The following is an 18,562-nucleotide window of genomic DNA, read 5'->3' as shown; positions in this document are numbered from 1 at the left end:
GAGGCTGAGAAAGCTCAGGAAACAAGGCCCTTTGTGCAGAAGAGAACTCTATTGTTCTAAAGCCCGCGTTCAGTGAGTGTGGATTCCAGAGAATGTTTGGGGATGGATTTTTTTCCCCTTTTGTTTGTTAACTTTCTCTCCTCTTCCTGGGGGGTGGGGGTGGGGTGGAGAGAAGGGCCTTCTCAACAGCAATTTAAAGATAGTTAAATCCACTGTCCTCTAAAGAAAAGATGGTGCTGAGTGGAGGGGTCTTCAGCCCAGGAAAGAGGATTGAATTCAATGATAGGAGCCACCGGGTGTGTATTACTTTTTATCTCAGGGAGGCAGCCCCTTTCTAGATCCGGTACCTCCCAAACAGCGGCAGACGTCAGTGGAGGTACGACCACTTCCTTCCTCCTTTGCTTCACCTCCTTTCTTCCCAGAAAGAGTAAATGACGCGATTCTACGTCGCAGGCCACGGTCCCCATACTCCCACTAGTCTGGCTCTCGTCTCCCACCCCTCAGTTGGGGGACCTGATCACACAAACCTGCCCCCACGGCAAGGCCTGGTTGGGCTCCTTGACGTCCTAGGAAGCCTTCTGACTCAGGCTTCAAGGTAGGAGACTTGAATTGCTGGCACTTGTACTAATGCTGTGTGACCTTGGGTGGTTTACTGCGGCTCTCTGGGCTTCCTGATGCTCTTCCATCAAATGGGAGCAAGAATCCAGTCCTGGGCTTCCCCCTTTCCAAGCTAGTAGTGTTGGAGGGTGGGAGGAAGCCCGTAAGGAAAACTCTTCCGAATCCTGGTCGCTTCTCATCCACCTTCAATTTCCAGCTGCTCAAAGGGTAGGGTGGTGAAGGGGTGGGGAGCACCCAGAGACGCGAGGACCCTTCCTGGAGCTGCCTCGTCGGCCAGGCAGGGTAGAGCGCGCCCACTCCCTTCCCACGAGCTCAGGCCCCGCCTCGGGGGAGGAGCCGAGGGGCGGGGTGGAGGCTCGCGGTCGTGCGGATCAGGCTTCTGTCGCCGCACTGGCAGCTGCGGCTCGGTGACGGACGGACCGAGCCACGGCCGGGAGCCGCCCGGGGCAGGGCTCGGGAGAGCGGGTGAGTTCCTCCGCGGCGCCGCCTGCTTCCCTGCGTTCTGCAGCTCGACAGGGCGGGGGATGAGGATCGCGGTGAGGAGGCGGTCCCAGCCTCTGAGGGTCTGGCTGGGGGTGTGTGTGGAGCTTTGGCTAAGGGCTGGCGGCAGAAGGTAATTTGGGGGTGGGGGGAGCCTGGAAAGGCGGGTACCGGGAGCGCAGGACCCGAGAGTCGGGCTGGGGTGGGGGCGTTCTCCCGGGTCTTGCGCGCCAGAGATGAGGCCGGGGTACGGGGCGCAGTGGCAGGTTGTTGGCTGCGGCCGCCGTGGCCGGCTCTTGGGGCGGGCAGGGGGCTCCTTCGCGGGTTCTGGGCTCTTGGGCCGCCGTCTGCCGGGGGGCGCAATGCCGGGCAGAAGGAGCCACAACCAGCACCAGACAGCCCCGGCGCCCAGCCTCGGGCCCGGCACGGGGGCGCCGCCCCCTCGCGTGGCGGCGCTTGTTCCCCGCAGGCGGTGGCAGGGCGCCGAGAGGGCTCCTGCCTGGGCGGGAAAGGTCCCCAGGGCAGGCGCCCCCGCGTGCAGACCCGCCTCCTGCGGGATCCAGCTGACAGCGCCCCGCGGCCCCGGGGAGACCCCGCGCGTGGTTGTTCCCGGCCTCTCCGAAGGGCAGCCGTGCGCCCGCGGCTCGGTCCCCCGCATCTGGAGCTCTCCTCCCCTCCCGAGTCCCGCGCATCGACTCCTGCCGGAGGAGCGCCCCCGAGCGCCTAGGATGGGCAGAAACTGTGCAGCCCTCCCCGGAGAGGTCGCGCAGAGGGGTCTCCCCAAGGTCACCGGGAGCGCCCAGACTGAACTGTCCAGACTGTCCCGAGTGGAGAGCCAGGGGTGGGGGGGCGTTCTCTGCCCGCCTCCTTCCCTGAGGCCGACTCCCCGCCTCCTTCTTCTCCAGTCCGGACCGGCTTAGCGGGAGATGCTGATGATGCAGCTCCCAGCCTCGGGCGGATAATTGGAGCTCTGAATCTGGCCCTCCCGGGAGGGCGGCGCGAAAAACCCGAGACCCGGTGCTCCCGGGCATCTCTGGAGCCCGAGGAGAGAGACGCGGCTCCATAAGCGCTTCTCAGAACCGAAAACCGAGCTGCTTGCGCGCCCATGTGACTGTATTCCACATAATGGGTCCCTGTTCTCACTGTCAGAAGCGCCCACCAGCTCTCAGCGGCCCCGGGCACCAGGTGCCGCCTCTGAATCTCCCTCTGTGGAGGACCCGGACCCCCGAGGTATCAGGCGCCCTTGCCCGCAGGGCGCCCCCGGGAAGGGGCCTGCGGTTGGCCACTTCGGCCAGCGGGGGTACTTCCCTGTGGGCCCTGCCATTGCCCGTGTCTGGTGAAGCACCGGAGGAAAACCCTCCATCAGGGAGGCCTCCTTCGAGACTGGCCATAAAGCTTCTTAGCTCAGCCAGTGACTAGCTCTCTGCCCGAGAGCGAGGCCCTTGGCCTCGGAGCCTCAGTTGCCTCTAGGAAACGGGGCTAATCAGGCCGTGGGAGGATGGGGAGAGGACGGTGTGAGGTGCTGGGTGCAGCGGAGCTCGGCAGCGGGAGCGCTCCTCTGTTAATACCAGCGCCTCTCAGAACGCTTTGCAGTGGGGCGTGTCTCTTTTTAGGCAGGAGCTGAAGTAGAGCCCTGGTGGGTGGTTCTGCAGGGGCTGGGGGAGTTTCCACATCTTCCTCCCTCCGCTCTGTCATAAAGAGGCAGCTTGCGGGCGGCTGGTGGGCGCTGGTGAGACCTTTCAGCTCTCAGCCTGCTCCCGGACTTTCCCACACAGCCTCCCAGCCCCTCATCTCCCACCTGCCGCCAGGATGTTGGAGGCAAGATGTCAACCAGACACTTTGGACCTTCAACTTCATACTCTGCTGTGAACTGGAGTCTACCCAACAGCGTCCCCCTCCCTGGAACCTTCCTGACCCCTCTCCTGGTCCCAGCTCTTGCCAGCCTCTGAATGTCTTCCTTCAGGAAGACCACTTGATCCCGCTCACCCCTCTTTTGGTCTCCTCCCTCTGTGCCGTTCATTGGCGGGCTCTGGGTTGGGGCTCCTTGCATCCTTGCGCCCTCTGAATCTTTCCTGGCGTGGAGGGACATGGCAGGCAAGACCCAGTGCATGCTCAGACTTCATTCTCTTTGGTAATTGATGCTGGAGTGGAGGTTACGTTTCTAATCCAGCTGTTAAGTCTGTTCGGGAGCCTGAGCCACAGGGCTAAGAGGATGCTGACGCAGAAAGGAGGGTTTTCCCCCAAGGCAGTAACCTTCTGCAGAATTCATTTGGACTCTTTGGAAACTAGGGCCCCAGGTTCTTCTCAAAACCTGCTCCATACCCAGCGTCAACATTCTCTAACCAACAGAGACTGCAGCCAGAATGGCTTTATGGATCACGGAAGGCACATACCTGGATTCCTGTGCTGTGTTTGGACCATCAGGAACCTCACCCAACCTTGACCCCTCTGCCAATCTAGCCACCCCCACCCCCATGCCACCTGCACCCAGGACTTGAAGCACTTGGTGTACAGTGGGTCCCAAGTGGCATTCTTCCAGCAGAGGCTAGGATGACCTTCTTTATCCTGAGTACATCCTAGACACTGGGATTCAAGGAGGACTTGGACAAGCTTGCCTCCTACAGAAAGCCACAAAGTTTGAAGAGCAAGGGAGTCAGATAGGCCTAGTTCAAATTACAGGTCTCTACTTAAAAGCTCTGTGACCTAGGTAAATTATTTACTCTCTCTCACTCCTCGTTTTCTCATCTGTAAAATGGGTATAATAGTAATGCCTGCTCTGTGGGGTTGTGAGGATTCTGTGAGCCCGTGATGCACAGGAAGTGCTTCGTGCAGCACCTGGTATGGGCAGGAATGCAGGACATGATTATCATCACCATCACCACCATTTCCTCCTTTGCACTGGGCTCTCACAGGTTCCCCCCTCTCACCCTCACTCCCCCACCCCCCGAATCTGGGGGATGTCAGAACTCTTCTGCCTCTAGCTAACAGGACAGGGAAAGCCCCTTAGCCTGGAGGGGGTGCTGCTGATTTCTGGGAGTTCAAGTCCAGCATGGGCCTGTCTCTAGGAAGTCTGTCATTTAGCTTTTCTCATCTGGCTGCCGTTTTGCAGGATTTGTTGATTCGTTCAACAGATGTTTACTCCATTCTAGCTATTGTGCTTAGCGAGGGATTTCAAGATGAATCAGGCAGCTCTCAGGCTTCTCAATCTAGGGGCAAAAGGTGATAGTGAGGACCCAGCTTCACTGGCAAGAAGGGGAATGAGGAGTCGAGGGATAGATGAACAGGTGGGCTCGGCTAACGAACCCAGGTCTCATTCCTGAATCTGCCACCTTGTAGCTGGGTGGCGATGGACAGATGCATTACCTCTAGGGAGGAGGAGAAGTGAGGAGAAAAGTGAGACCACATGGGCAAAAACCTCAGCTCAGAGCCTTCTAGATATTAATCAGTGCTTGCAAATGTTGGTTGCTATTATTATTAGTCTGCAGTGACCAATTGCAGGTGGGCAAGTTTTGCAGTAGGGGCACATTTGAGCCCTTCAGAGACAGATTTCCAGGTGGTGGCTAGTAGGGGGGTGGGCAGCCTGAGCCAAGAGAACAGCTTGTGCAAAGGCACAGAGGCTTAAAAGTGCTGGGTGTCTCGGAGAGCAGTGAGCAGGAGTTACAGCCGGAGCACTGTCCCCGTAGGGTGTGACTTAGGGAGGGGCAGGAGGCAAGGCCAGGGAGCAAGGCCATCCTGCCAAGGGGTCCCAAATGATTAAACGCTTGCTCACCCAAAGCAGGCCCCCTGCAGCTAACGGAGATGTCTGATCGCAGTCTAGAATAACTTCTGCAGGCGAGGAAGGGCTGGTCTGTGCACGTTTGCCGGTACATGAACTGTCCTTTCCTCTTCCTTCTACCTGGAAAGCACAGAGGTCCCCTCCTTCTTCCAGAGATGCTTTTGCTACTTCTGCGCCTGTTTCTCTCTTCCTGGGACGTTTCTCACTTGAAGGAAGGGGATGTGGGTGGAGGAGGCGTCACGATCTCGTTCCCTCGACCATAATAAGGTACCATAGTACCATAAGTACTTTTCTGGATGCTGGTCACTGACCAAGGTCTCTGCTCGTATTGCCATCGAATCCTCATACTGATTTATTGAAGTAGGTGCATTTGTCCCCACTGGACAGAAGGGGAAACTGAGGCACAGAGGATGAGGTGGTTTGCTAAAGGGCACTCAGCTTATAAGTGACAGGAACTCATGTCTAGAGGTCTCCGAAGTTGCTCTGTGCTATGTGTACCACCTCGCGCATGCCCTTGGTAAATACCTAAAGCTGACTGCAGAATGTCTGGTAGTAGCCCTGGATGCTGGGCTGTAGGCATCTTGGCGATGGATCACAGTGGGGTGCGCTCCGGGTACCTGGGGACTGCCCCATCCTCTCCCAGCCCTGACGTTTGGGAAGGCCCTGCGTGCAGGCACTTGGCGACGGGGAGCTGTTCTTGGATGTCTCAGAATTCAGGGCTTCCTTCCTTGGCCCGCTAGGCCCCATGGACGTGCCTTGACGCAGGCAGTCTGCAGCTTGATTGATGTAGCAGGTGGCAGTAGCGCTCCACGGTGACCCCAGGAAGGAACGAGTCTTTTAGGATGTGGTTAGAGCATCACGTGACCACACACCCTACCTGTTTACAGAAGACATCAAAACAAAGGCTCGAATTTCCTTTTCTACAGGAGGCAAAGTTCAGGGCCACGGGTTCAAATCCTGCCTCTGCCTTTCACTAGCTTTTGGGTGTTGGCCAGTTTCTTCACTTCCTTGCCCCTCAATTTCTTCAACTGGAAATACAGATCACACACACACTCACACACACACTCACACATATACATGTATATGTATATATATACAATTCAGAGTTGTCATAAGGGTTTGTAATCACGCATGAAATTGACTTCCACATCATAAATATATTGGTATCGTATCCACAAAATTTCCCTCCATGGCTCTTAGCATAATTGCGATTATATGGCTATTTCTGGTCATTATCCTTTTACTCTGTCTCCCCCCCACTAGGCCAGTGGTTCTCAACTGGGGGCAGTTTGGCAATGTCTGGAGACATTTTTGGTTGTCACAAGTGGGAAAGTGCAGAGGGGGCGGGGAGCTACTGGCATCTGGTGGGTCAAGGCCAGGAAGGCTGCAAGATATCCTACAGTGCCCAGGGCAGCCCCCCAGAACAGAGAATTGTCCCATCCCAAATGTCAATAGTGCCGAAATTGAGAAAGCTTACACTGGACATGAGGCCCCTAAGGTCAGTGACTGTGTCTGATTCATTCAGCCCTGTGTCCCCAGTTGCCCAGCACGATGGCCGGCACACTGGAGACAACCAATATGCATTAAAGGGATGAATGAGTACTTGGAAGGCCTTATGTCCCTTGGAGTCCCAGAGGTTTGGCTTGCAGGACAGTTTGAATGGACAGAAGCGATTCAGATGAACTTGAATGATGAACAGCCAACTGGTCATTCAGGCCAAAGAAATCCAGACCAAGCTCGTTTCCTTCCAGAGCAGGTGCTAGGGGGCCCGAATTATCAGCACTGTTGCTACAATCACCGCTGCATTTTGCTCATATAGACGCAGGACCCACCTTTCTCTGGACAAGCAGGCTGGGGCAGGGGAATGTAGGTGCTCATAAGGAACGCCCTGTCGGCTGGGCCCTTGGGATCTGCCAAGCTGGGGCGCAGCTGCTGTCAGCTTCCTGTTTTTTTCCCTTTCTGGTGGAATGAAGGAAACCCACTGAATGGCTATTTTTCCACTGACATTTACAGCAATGTGATAGGCCTTGGATTAATGAGGTCAAGCTCCAGTGTGAAATCTGCCTGATAACTTGAAGCTTGGCCAATAGGAAGACATGGCTTGTTTTCTTTGAGCATTTGATGTCTTTGGATGGCTTTGGCCAGGGAAGTAGGGGTCACGACTCTATACAAAAGAAGGGAATGTTTTACGCCCCAGAATCATAGAGGCCAGAGTTGTTGTCTCTTTTTCAATTTAGTGGGAAGGTTTATTTTCATGTGAGCTTTGAAATAATTCATTAAAGCAAAGGTTCATCGTGAGCCCCAGGCTCCTGCTGAGCCTATATCTGGGCTATTGAAAGGACCAGGCTGCTTTTCCAGGGCTCTCTGGGAGTTTGAAAGAAAAGAGTGGCCCCAAAGGGTGTTTGGACAGGTTAGAGGTGCGCAGGGATTAGAACTTATTCTGACGGGGGAAGGAATCTTGAGCACAGCCCTCAAACTTGCTCACAGCCTTTGGGTTTCTGTAAAATGCAGAATCTGATGCATTAGGTCTGGGGCCTGAGCATCTGCATTTATAATGAGCTCCCAGGGGGAGCCATTCTGCTGGTCTGTGAACTGCACTTTGGGGAGCAAAGGTCTGGGGAAGCCCAAGTCTACAGGTGAGGGGTCCCTGGTATCACCCACTCAAGCAAATTCAGCCTGTCGCGCCTGTTCGCCCAGCCGTCTGCTCTGCAGGCTGGTTTGCAGGGGACCAGACTTACTGCTCCCCTTCTCTGTGTGCCCAGACCTGGGACCAAGCCTGAAGGAAAGGCTGCTTGCCCGCGAGGAGCAACGGAAACAGCCAGAACAGGTGTGAGGGCCTTCTAGCACTTCCAGAAACGTGTGTCAGGGGACACACTATTCCTGGGTCACCTGGTCACCTGGGGCTTGTTAAACACACAGATAGATCCCTTGGCCCTAGCCCAGCTTACCTGAGTCAGAACCGGCCAAGGTGGGACCCTGGGAGTCTGTATTTTTAAAAAGTGTGCCAGGTGATTCTGGTTCACAGCCAGGCTGGCAGAGGGGAAGCCAAGAGGAAGAGCTGGCAGCACGTGGAAGTTAATTGCTCAGGAGGCCCGGTGTAAAGTTGTAGCATTGTGTTTAGCCTGATGGCACACGGCTGAGGGAGGGACCTAAAGCTAGCCCGCTCCGCTTGCCTAGCTCTATACCCTGCAGGGTTGCATCTACCTGGAAGGAAGGGCATCTTTTTCTTTTTTTTTTTCTTTTGGCGGTACGCGGGCCTCTCACTGTTGTGGCCTCTCCCGTTGCGGAGCACAAGCTCCGGATGCACAGGCTCAGCGGCCATGGCTCACGGGCCCAGCCGCTCCGCGGCACGTGGGATCTTCCCGGACCGGGGCACGAACCCGCGTCCCCTGCATCGGCAGGTGGACTCTCAACCACTGCGCCACCAGGGAAGCCCCATCTTTTTCTTAATATTAATAATAATGGTTAACAATTAGTACTTATTATGAGCCAAGCACTATTTAACTTTTAGTCCTCCTAGCAACTCTAAGAGGTGACCTTACCACGACCCTGGTTTTACGGCTGAGGAAAGTGAGGTTCAATGACTTGCCCTTGTCACATAGCCAGTAAGTGGTGGAGTCAGGATTTGAATCAGGACATCTAGCTTCCAAGTCCTTTAACTTAATCATGATGCTGTCTGACTTTGGGCAAAAAATGCTGTTGCACTTCGTAAGCTGTCCCTGCCCTGAGGGAGTGCCTTTCTCTAGTTCTTCCCCAGATGGGGGAAAGGCTAGCAGTGACCTTGGCTGGCTCTGGAGTCAGACCTCAGTTGGATCCCTGCCTCTGCCACTTACTGTAACCTTGAGAAGCTATTTGCTAACTTTGCTGAGCCTCAATTTACCAGTGTGTAAAATAGGAATAATAATCGTATGAGAGGCTATGATTATTTAGCCTGTGTCTGGCACATGGGATGTACTCGATACATACCAACAATAATTATTACATTAGTGTCAGTGAAGTCAGTCCCTGGGAGTCGTAGCTTCAGAGCAGAGGGGATAGGCGAGCAGAGCCCTGTGTCACTTACATCCCAGAGGACTGGGTCTGTTGTTTTGTTCACCCTGGTTACTTATGTCTATTACTTACCTAGGCATTCCTAACCTTTGCTTCTTGGCGCTGGTTACAGACCCCAGTGTCCATGCCAGCCTGGCGAGTTCTCAGAATTTCTTGGCTCCCAGAATGTTTCAGAGTCTCAGTCAGAACTGGCTTTATTTCCTGTCATCCAAGAGCAAGTAGAAGGCACACATTCTCACACTTACTTTCTTCAGGGCTCTTGGGTCTTCTTGGTGACTTTTCCTGTCCCCAGATTCCTTTCGGGAACTCTGTAGTCATCATCGCCCCCCCCCCACCCCATGAACTGGGCAGAGAAAAAACGCTTTAGAGTCATTGCCTGTTGCCTTATTAAGAAACAGGGAAGAGTTTCTCCAGAATTTCACTTTTTTTTTAACGTATGAAATCAAGCTTTTGTTTTCTTATTGCTGTATTTTATGCTTTTTAATTATAAAAAGAAGACAAACTCATTATTAAAATTCAAACCGTACAGAAATGTGGGAAATGGAAAGGGAAATTTCCCCAATCATCATCCACTCATTTCTTTTTCCCCAGAAGAAATCCCTGAATGTTTTATGTCTTTCCATAAATTTCTTATGCATATACAAATCCACATGCATTTACATGTTTATCCTTTTTTCTTTTTAACACATCTGTACAACCCTTTTCTGAAACTTCCCTTTTCAGCTAATTTATCTTAGCATATGTCAACACATATAGATATACCTCAGTCCTAAAGGCTACATGATATTCCCGTAATAAAAATTTACCATAATTTGTTTTCTAGTCCCTTGCTGGCAGTGAAGATTATTTTGTTTTTTTTCCTACTACAAGTGTATGATGCTATGACATCCTTGCTTACACAGCATGTATCTTTGTACACTGGTATGATTTTATCTGTAAGGAAAATTCCCTGCAGTTTGAACTATGACATTGTCAAACTGTCCTCCCAAGAGGCCAAACCAATTTCATTTTTCTTTTTTTTTTTCTTGGCATGGCATGCAAGATCTTAGTTCCCTGACCAGGGATCAAACCCATGCCCCCTGCAGTGGAAGCGCAGCATCTTAACCACTGGACCGCCAGGGAAGTCCCGAAAACCAATTTCTATTCCCTCGACCATGTGTGTGAATGCCTATTGCCCCAACCCGTTCTCCATCACTGAGTAACTTTAATTTTTGCCAGTCAGATAGGAATAAAATGGAAAGAATGTTTCTAGGTCAAGTTCCACAATATTATAGATTTTATGACCCTTTAGACCGTGGCTACATAAAGATTGTTTATTTTCAAGAACTGCATTTTACTTGGCTTGATGCTTGGAATTAGAGACATAAAATTAAATTAAACCAGCTCCTTCCCTTCGGTTGGTCCCTGTCTCCTGAAGGAAGCAGACAAGTGGGCAAATAAAATAAGAACAAAGCTGTGCCAGAGAAATGTATAAGCTAAGTTCTGTTCGATAAACTCTTCGTGACGATCATAAACGAATTTGTAAAAGACAGCATCCACTATGTCCCGGTGGGAGTGGGGATACTTGAAATCCTCAGAAGAAAATGACTTGTTAGAAGCAGAAAAATCATGCTGCTTACCCCTAGTGGTGGCAGCAGAAGAGATGGGCAGCTAGGAAGGGAGAAGTAATTTTGAAATAGACTTTTTGGTAGTTTCCATGTTTACTAATGAGGTTTGTTTGAGGGAGGCTGTGCAGAAACCCAGCTGAGTTTGCAGCTGGTGCTGATGACCAATCGCTCGTACCTGGACAAATGTGTATGTTAGTCCAGAAACAGTGAGAGCAAAGGAACAGAAGGCTGGCTTCAAAAATACACAACCTTGGAGCTCATAGAAGTTGGATGTGGGTGGCATGAATTGGCGGTCACTCCAGGGGTTACAAGGATGCGTGCTCTGAACAGTGCCCACTGTAGACTGGGTGCACAGAATGGGCGTTCAATGAATGAGTAAGCATCGAAGATGTCTGTGTCTTGTAAAAGGGCCTCCTACTCAAAAAGAATAGATCCATTTAGAAAGGGGTTATGACCACCTGATCTTCCCACCTGCGGGAGCCACGCCTTAGCTATGCATTTTCTTTGGGCTACCTGTCTTGGGTAGCTCTTCATTCACCGCAATACCTTAAGAACAACACGCGACAAGGAGCAGCTGAGAATATCTGAAACAGTGCTGTGGAATGAAACTAACCATCATTTTACAGCAAAGCTTCTAAGCCAGGATCTCTGGAGCCAATTGCAAAGCATGCAGAGTTGAAAAAAGACTGTGGAGCCAGAGACGGTCCCAACTCATCCTTTCATGGATGGCAAGGCAGGGGCCAGGTAAGGTACATCCTGGGTCTGGCCCCCACGTTCCTCCAACAGCCAGGTCTATTTTGTCTGGTTTGATTCTATAGCTCTGGCTCCAAGTCAGAGGACCACTCCCTATGATACGACTGATGGAATAATGTCAGTGAATTTCAGTCTCTTGATCTCCCACCCTCCTGTCTACCCTCTTCCATTTATTGAAAATCTACCACATGCTGGGTGACTCTAGGGTGGGATGAAAAGTTGAATAACATCTATTCCTTGTCTTTCGAGAGCATCTAGTTCAATGGAAGAGGCAGATCTGAAACTAACAATAACTAGTTGAAAGCCACAACAGAGATGTGGTCAAATGCTTTGGAACTAAAGAGGAGAGAGAAACCCGTTTGGCACAAGGCAGATAAAGAACAATTTGGAGGGAATGAAAGGAGCATGGAGACAATATTGTGTAAATGAGACGAGGCAAGTCAAGTGCTGAGCACGGTGCCTGGAAAGCACTTAAGAGATGATAGATATTATCATTACAGCACTTGGGCTAGCTCTCAAAGAACAAGGAAAAGCTTGCCAGGTGGAGGGAAAGACAGCATGAATGAAGGTGAGGTGGTGAGTGAGGCAGAGAGACAACTCCATGGGCTTTGTAGAGGAGAAATCTAAATCTGTGTTCAAATTCTAGTTCTGCCACTCACTAGTTGTGACTTTGGGCGTGTCAAGGTGAGCCTCCGTTTCCTACTCTATGTACTGGAGATAATGAGACCTGTTTTTAAAGGCTCCTTGTGGGAATTAAAGTTAATTTATGGGCAGTACCTGACACATAGCAGAGTCTCAGCAAACGGTGGGTACCATTGTGGCGTGTGAATCCACCAGACCTATTAAGTGTAGCTGAAAAATTGAGTGTTTAGTGGACTTGGGGAGGGTGGGAGGGAGGTTAGGATGTCCAGAGGTAAAGCTAAACATGTCAAGGCCAGATACTGGTCTGGTCTCTGAGGCTAAGAAGTTTAGACTTTACAGGCACTGGGGAGACATTATAGGCTTCCCGACAAGGGAAATACAGGATCAGACTTGGGTGCAGAATGAAAACTCTGCCAGTGGTGTGGATTGTGGGTTGGAAGGTAAGAGATGGAGGCAAGGAGACCATTTTGGGAAGTGTTGCCTCCCATGCTCCTGTCTTGACAACCCACAGCTCACATTAGCCAAGTGGAAGCTCTGTTAAGTCCTGCAGACAAGTGCTGCCTGGAGAGGCAAATCAGGGCAGTGGTTCAGAGCATGGCCTTCAGTGTCAAGGTCAATGTGGATTTGAATCCTAACCCTGTCACTTACTGGCTGTGTGACCTTGGGCAATTACTTAACCTCACTGAACTTTAGTTTACTCTTCTGTAAAATGAGGATTAATAGTACCTTTCTCATAGGCTTATTGTGGGATTAAATGAGATAGTGTAGATAAAGCAGCTAGCTTAGCTCCAGGAATGTAGTACGTGTTCAAAAAGAGTTAATCATTAAAAATTTAAAAACTGTTTATTTCACCACGGAACCCTTTTTCCATGTAACACCTGTTAACCTCCTCTGGAGCTACTAGTGTTCCACAGAAAACATCCTGCTTTAACCTTTCTGGAGAAGCAGCAGCACTTTCTGCTCCAAGAAATAAATAGTCAAGAGGGTTGCCAAGTTCTAACACAGTGGTTCTTGGATGCATATTAGACCCACCTGGGGAGCTTTTTAAAAATTTCAATGCATGGCTGCACCCCAGACCAACTAAACTGGAATCTCTTGAGATGGAACCCCGTATTCTAAACATTTTTAATGGTTTATTAAGGTAAAACAAACACAGAAAAGTACCCACATCCTAAGTGAATGAATTTTCACACATCGAACATGCCCAGGTAAGCCATATCCTGCTGAAAAACCTGAATATTATCAGCACTTCAGAAGCCCTTCCTCAGTCCCTTCCCAGTCACCCCAACTCCAAAACCACAATTCTGATTGATAACAACAGAGATTCCTTTTGCCTGTCGTTGAATTTTACATAAATGGAATCATGTAGTATGCATTTTTGTGTTTGGCTTATTTTGGTTAACAATGTGAGAGATCCAGATTGTCAAGTGTAATTGTGTATTACTCATCCATGCTGCTGGACTAGGTTCCATTGGGTGTGTGCACCATAATTTTTTTTCCAAACTACTGTTGGTGGGCATTTTGGATAGTTTACACTTTGGGATTATTGCAAATCGTGCTGTCAACATTCTTGTAAATGCCTCTTGGTAAATGTATATAGAAATTTCTGTTGAGTATATTCCTAGGAATGAAATTGCTAGATTATAGGGCATCATAGGTTCAGCTTTAGAAGATATTGCTTGAGCAGTTTTTTAAAGTGACTGTACCAATTTATATTCCCACTCAGTTTATAAGAATTCTTGCCAACCGCTGGTATTTTCTGTCTTTAAAAAAAAAAAGGCCACTCTGGTGGACATATAGTAGTCATGCTCTGTGATCTTAATATAAGTTCCCAGCATCTCCAAATGATTCCAACTTTGTAGCCAAGTTTGAGAACCTTTTTCCTGACAGGTTTTGAAAAAGCAAAACACGCATTAATGGAACGGTATAAAGAGGTGTTATAATGGCAGGTGCCTCCCCATTGACTCTCTTTGACGTCTGTACCCAGAGTTTTTTATAGATCTGATCTGTCTAATCAGCAGGGGAGGATGCTTTTGCTGTGGAAGGAGAATGTAGAGGTGTATTAAACCTGACAGCCTGTGCCTCATTCATGTGTGCTTTATGTGGGCAAATGGTTCCAACAGGAGTGATCTGGAAGCTGGGAAGAGCCCATGACAGGACTTCAATCTCTTCTTCCAATTTAAGACCTGAAATAGAAAGGAGGACATGAGAAGTGACAAGTCGTCTATACAGATGTCATCAGATGAAAATATCTGGTCTTTGAGATCAGGATTTAATATTTTATGTTGTACTTTTGCTCCCAGCTTGCCCAAGACCTGGCACTTGGAAGGTGCTCCAAAAAAAAAAAAAAAAAACAGTCATTGAAGTCAATATTAGAACTATGTAACTGGCTCTAGTGAAAAGCACAACTCACATGGATGCAGAGAAAGGTGTTGGTGTGGATTTAGCTAATCTGATGAATAGTTTTACTTCTCTGTGGTTTCTGTGTTGTGGCTGGTATTTCCTATTTATTCGTTTATTACAAGCATATTTTCCTTTATACCCTTAAAGGAAATAAGGGGTCATTTTGTGGATAGATCTCTATTGTGCCTTTCCTCTTGAGTTTGAGTCATATTTTCTGTTTTTTGTTTTTGTTTGGGTTTTTTTGGCCACGCTGAGGCATGTGGAGCTTAGTTCCCCGACCAGGGATTGAACCCACACCCCATACAGTGGAAGCATGGCGTCTTAACCACTGGACCTCCAGGGAAGTCCCTTTCCTGTTTGCTTTAAAAATTTTTTTTTTCTAATAATTTTAGGTTACATCTTGAACATCATGAATGAGACTTGAAGAGACTCTTGGTTCTATATGTTCCTCAGAACAGTAATGACTTTTAAAAAAATCAGTTAACTTGACCAAACAAACTCTAAATTCAGTTTCCCCCTGGGTAGGCAGCAGCTGAAATCTTTCTTCAGTTCTTTTAGCCTTAGTTGGGCTGCTTGGAACCTGCCCTGCACATGCAGCATTCAGAGAGATTTGGACAGAATCTATACTCAGCATTTGGGGCTACCATCTGCGACTCTTTTCTGGGATGCTTTCTCCTCACTTCCCAACTGTAGTTACCTGAACTCTGTCCTTTAATTCCTCAAACGGTAAGAGCAAAGGTTCTCATCCAGGTTGTAGCCAACAGGTACAACACTGACTGGGGCCTGCCCTCGGATAAAAAGCTACAAAAACATGGAATTCACCTAGTGCAAATTTCTTTCTTTCATGTGTTGGCTCCCCTCCGGTTTCTGTCTGCTTGTGGTTGAACAAATTTAGTGCCTTCCAATAGGTTGTGTGTGTGTGTGTGTGTGTGTGTGTGTGTGGTGTGTAGAGTTCACAATAGTTATATGTGAGGGGGTGTGTCCAATAAGAGCTACTCTGCCGTTACCAGAGCAGAACTTTTCTGATCAATAGTTTTGTTCATTAAGGGACCCTTAGGACCCCCATGCTTTATGGCGTAGCACATAGTAGATGGTAATAAATATTTGTCGATTGGTTAAATGAATGCAGCTTTAAATTAAAAGTGGAAGTGAATTAGAGGAGAAAACTGCCCAAAGAAAATTCTGAAATTAGTTACTTGTCGTTGACATCAGGCACAAAATAGAAAGAGTGTTTAGCAATTTGCTGGAGAAAATGATGAGTGAGAGGATTGAAATTATATTAGGGCTCTGAGTGTAGACCAAAGTCTCTAACAAAGTGAACCTGAGATTTCAACACGAGGAGATAAGTTCAATTGTGACGGTAACATCACTTTCATGGGATTGAATCTATGGCTTATGGAGAATTTTCAATGGAATAAGGGGTCATAGGGGAAGCAGAGGTATGCTTGGAGTTCTGTACACCCAAGAGGAGCCAAGAGGAGGGAATCAAAGTGAAGGGACTTTGGCTGGAGATCAAAGAGGGGAGGAACGAAAGCAATGTAAAGGCAGGTTACTACAGCCTGCTTCTCTCTGCATGGTGACCTGGAAGGTCACAGATCCCATACAGAGAGACTTCAAAGCCTGTGTATTGGATGGAAACTTCATTTACCCAAATGCAGAGGGTCTGGAAACTTCCTGATTTATTCTACTGACAGCTTCATCTCCCAGAGAGTAGAGGAGAGAAGACAGTTGCTGTTATGAATCTGGTTTGGGAGCTGTTGGGTAAAGTGAAAATGAGAAAGTGCTCACCAAGAAAGCGAACAGTAGTCGTAGGGGGCTGAGCTCATAGGGTTTGGAAGGCAGAGTTTTATGAAATTTAGGATGAGATACTTATATTTCCTGCCTAAGCCTCCAAAGGTGATGACAGCTCCAATAGTAAGGGAAGTTATGACTGTAATCAGTTATCCTCACTCTGCATAGATTTCATTTATTTTCCTGCAAAGGGTTCTCTTCTTGCTTCTAGTCGTGCTTTTGTGGCCCATCTTTCCTGTCTGACATTTTCTCTATTTTCAAGCAGGGGAGATAATAAAAAATACTTAATAAAATACTTAATAAAAATACTTAATAAAAAATAACCATCATGGCATATGACTGAGCAATCAGAAAAGATGCCAGCTATAGACAACTGGAATAGCCCTACTTATGGGTTCCTTAACCTCTCTGAGTCTCAGTTTTCTCCTCTTTGAAATGGGAACAACACCTACTGCAGAGTTGGCACAATGATTCCAAGAGATGTTACATGTAAAGAATTGGACCCATGGAAGATGTGCTGTGCACAGAAGCTGCCATTTTTACCCTGCATTCTTTATCTCTGGGTTCATTTCATCTACATATTTTATAGGTTCTGAGATGCTTATGTTTTAGTTTTGCTTTTCTTTTTTTTAAGTGGATCGGTCTTATTTTACTTTTTTTTTTTGGCCCACACTATGCAGCATGTGGGAGCTTAGTTCCCTGACCAGGGATCGAACCCACGCCTCCTGCATTAGAAACGAGGAGTCTTAACCACTGGACTGCCAGGGAAGTCCCACTTATGTTTAGTTTCATTAAGCATATGTTTTTACTCTATACTGATTTCAGCAAGTATTTGCTTTATTACCAATTGATCTGTCTGGTTTGTTAGTCGCAATGTCCTCTTATCTCCTTGATGATTAATACCTTGGATTTTCTGAAATCTTGTGTTTCATGAGGAAGATCTTTTAAAGCACTTGTGGTTCTTTTAGAGTTTTTTCCTGGTTCCTTCTCCTTTAATATACGTAGACAATGGAATTAGACAGACATGGGTTCGGATCCCAGCTCCACCACTTACTGGCTGTGCAGTTAATTGGTACCCATTGTCTGCATTGCTCTAGCCCTTTGTCTCCTCATTCTTTCTTCCTCCAGGGTAGGACTTTCTCCTTTGAGTCCAACGCTCTGTTTTTTATTGTTCTCGTTTCCTTGGAATTATTCTCCAAACCTCCATGAACAAAATACATGAAAAGCTTTTTAAAATTCCCATCCCAGCTACTTCCTACTTGGCTAAGAACACCCCTGGCTCAAGGGAAGGAGATAGCTCGCCAGGGATATCTTTGAGGTTTCTGAAGTGGAGAGAGGGGCTTCCGCAGACCACAGTCCCCTTCCTCCTTTATGTTGGTAATGCTGTGAAACCCAGGATGCCTAGGATGGATGAGAGAGTGATCCCTGGCTGATAGTGATTCCTGCCCCTCCCTCTTTAACCCCATCCAGTTACCAGCAGGACACTTACCTCCCTACTTTCCAGGGAGGGGTGGCAATTCCACAGGGGCTGCCAACCTTTGCCTGATGTTGGCTCAGCATACTGCTTCCTAGAACCAGGATCCGGTCAATTTAAGGGGATGGAGTCATGGAGGACAGTTCTTCATTCTACCCCCTAGTGCAAGTTATTGGAGAAATTCTTCCTAGAACCTAAGATATTCTTGATTCCTGTCTACCACTGAGGCCACAGTGACTTTTGTTCTTGGTTGAATGATATATTGATATCGAGGGACCCTTCCACTCAATCTGATAACTTTCCAGATGTCTGTGTTTGAGACTAGAGGATTTTGAACAATGGGGCAAAGGCAAGTATTGAAATCCAAGTAGGCAAGCGTGACGGAGAACAGAGTTGCATGCTCAGTATGCGTGCAGCCAATTCCCACTCTTTTATCTGTGGCAGACATTACTAATCAATCACAGCCCTCATTCCTCCTGTTATCACATGTGGCCTCATAACCTCTGTCCTCAAAGTGCTCCAAGAAGCCACCACCAACCTAAGAGTTGGCACAACAGAGGAAAGCTCGTCCAAGGAGGTCATGCTGAGAGAGGGAGGCAGAGGTGGCAGAGGCCACTCCAGCCTTAGTCAGTGTGAATAGCCATCGCCTATTTAATCAATGTGTAAACCAGGAGGGCATTCTGTGGCCACACGTGGCCTCCTTTGGAAAATGATCCCTTTAGCTGCAAAGGGAGTTTTTATCTCTCTGCAAGGGAGGGGGTGGACCACACACCCCCAAGCCTGGAGAAGCAGTATGTGTAATTTGACTCCCGTTTCCCCGTGCTTAGCTATTACATAAGCTTCTTCAGAAGACTGGCTGGTTTAGCACCGTGACTGTGACTGACTAATGTGTTCGTAGACATCATGTCATCTTTGCATGTGCCCCATCCTTGGCACCTTTGTTCTGTCCCCTGCAGCCTCCTCCACAGT

The 18,562-nt window shown here is 48.7% G+C and overlaps 1 protein-coding gene across 2 annotated transcripts in view; it reads left to right on the top strand.

Moving 5' to 3' along the window:
• The first annotated feature begins 243 nt into the window (after positions 1 to 243).
• Positions 244 to 18,562, top strand: part of PPP1R16B (protein phosphatase 1 regulatory subunit 16B) — a 103,809-nt gene continuing 85,490 nt past the window's right edge. The window contains exon 1 of one of the 2 annotated variants that reach the window (XM_027078312.1): positions 244 to 595. The gene's annotated coding sequence lies outside the window, so the exon portion shown is untranslated. The remainder of the gene's footprint in view (positions 596 to 18,562) is intronic. The other variant, XM_027078311.1, reaches the window with a different exon arrangement.

Source organism: Aethalodelphis obliquidens, unplaced genomic scaffold (genome assembly GCF_003676395.1).
Source record: "Aethalodelphis obliquidens isolate GAN/ISIS:26980383/991018 unplaced genomic scaffold, ASM367639v1 scaffold42, whole genome shotgun sequence".
NCBI classification, from domain to species: Eukaryota; Metazoa; Chordata; class Mammalia; order Artiodactyla; family Delphinidae; genus Aethalodelphis; species Aethalodelphis obliquidens.
The sequence above is the reverse complement of the archived record's forward strand: the minus strand, read 5'-3'. Positions and strand labels throughout refer to the sequence as shown.